Source organism: Ipomoea triloba, chromosome 14, assembly GCF_003576645.1.
Source record: "Ipomoea triloba cultivar NCNSP0323 chromosome 14, ASM357664v1".
NCBI classification, from domain to species: Eukaryota; Viridiplantae; Streptophyta; class Magnoliopsida; order Solanales; family Convolvulaceae; genus Ipomoea; species Ipomoea triloba.
In genome coordinates this window covers 12,585,888-12,587,910 of record NC_044929.1, presented here as the reverse complement: position 1 = coordinate 12,587,910, position 2,023 = coordinate 12,585,888, and positions in this window count along the sequence as shown.

Here is a 2,023-nt window from a genome sequence, read left to right as displayed (position 1 = left end):
ATATATATATATATATATATATATATATATATATATATATATATATATATATATATATATATATATATATATACGTATATATGTATACATGTATATATATGTATATATACGTATATATACATATATACGTATACATGTATACATATGTATATATATATGTATACATATGTATATGTATATGTATACATATGTATATACATATACATATATATGTACAGGTATACATACATATATATGTACACGTATACATACATACATATATATATATATATGTATGTATGTATGTATATATATATATATATATATATATATATATATATATGTATGTATATGTATGTATGTATGTATGTATATATATATATATATATATATATATATATATTCACACATATACTAGGACCAAACAACGTCGCACCCTTACAAACATACGCAACCTTATATTTAATCGGATTTTCGGGTGGGTCGGTTTGGAATTTATTTCCCCCCTCTCCCACCCAAACCACTATTAACCGACGCCGTTTCGTCCTTGGGTCGGTCCACAGCTTCTCGGGTTCGGTTAGTTTCGGTTGGACCAATTCGGTTCGCGGGCCGGTCGAGTTTTTCGGATGGTTCGATTTCTGCACACCCCTACATACAAGTCTATTTGAGGAACTAAAGGATTTTATTAACATTACCGCATTTGATTATTTGTTACAATTTTCATCCAATAAACTATTCTTCTATTTGTACATAAAAATGCTCACAACCGACATAGTAAGCAGTATGTGATATATACAAAGCTAATTTTTCATTTAAAAAAATCAATCGAATTATTAATTATAATATAATTTATAAATGTTTTTATTAGATTGTGTAATTACGTACTAAATTATTGTAAGAATAAAGGTTAATTTAATGAAAATTGTAATAATTGATGATAAGATGCAATAATGTGATAATATTATCACAAAATTAAATGTGATCAAATTAAATATTACACACTCAATTAAATATGATCAAATTAAAAATAAAATAACTAAATATGATAATATTGTAACTAAAGTGGAATTTTGCCGCAAAAGTTCTATTATTCTGCCTAAGACCTAAGAGTGGAAACAGAATACAAATTTTTTTTGACAATAATATCTTTCTACATACCCATTTCACAAACTATAAAGTTTTCAGAAGCCAATTTGAGCCCACCATTTTTTTTAATGCTTTTTCATTTCCAATTCATGCACGTTTTCAGGCAATTTCAGCTAGATTGGTGACGAATAGGAAAAAAGTGCAGGATGATAGAATGTGTGGATCGGATCTCTTGTACATAGATGAAGACTAGGGTTTGATCAGTGAGTTGATTGCATGACTCGCAACTTATCTCTACATGGCTCTAGGGGCGGAGTCCTATGGGTTTAGAATCAGTCCGGTAAAGTTGGATCACCTAAGTATTAAAAAAAAAAAGTTTTAACAATTTGGATGTAGATGTTGAGCTAGACTCGGATTGACAAATTATGCAATGGACCCGGGTCCACCTTACAAGGTGGACCCAAGCCTATGTTCATAATTTTAAAACTCTATTGTTCACAATTTTAGAACTCTATGTTCACAATTTATATATGTAATTTTAAACTCTATGTTCACAATATAGAGTTATGAAATTGTGAACATAGAGTTATAAAATTGTGAACATAGAGTTATGAAAGTGTGAACATGGAGTTATGAAATTGTGAACATGGAATTATGAAATTGTGAACATAGAGTTATAAAACTGTGAACATGAAATTATGAAAATGTGAACATGGAGTTATAAAATTATGAACATGGAATTATGAAATTGTGAACATAGACTCGGGTCTACCTTGCAAGGTGAACCCGGGTCCATGACATAATAACGGACTCGGATGTGTGTTATTAAGATGATGATTGAATATATGTGAATATCATTAACAATCGGATAGTACAGAATATAAACAAGTTACAATAGAAGAGTCCTAATACAAGACTACTAATGCACTCCTAATATCCCCCCCCCCCCCCCCCCCCC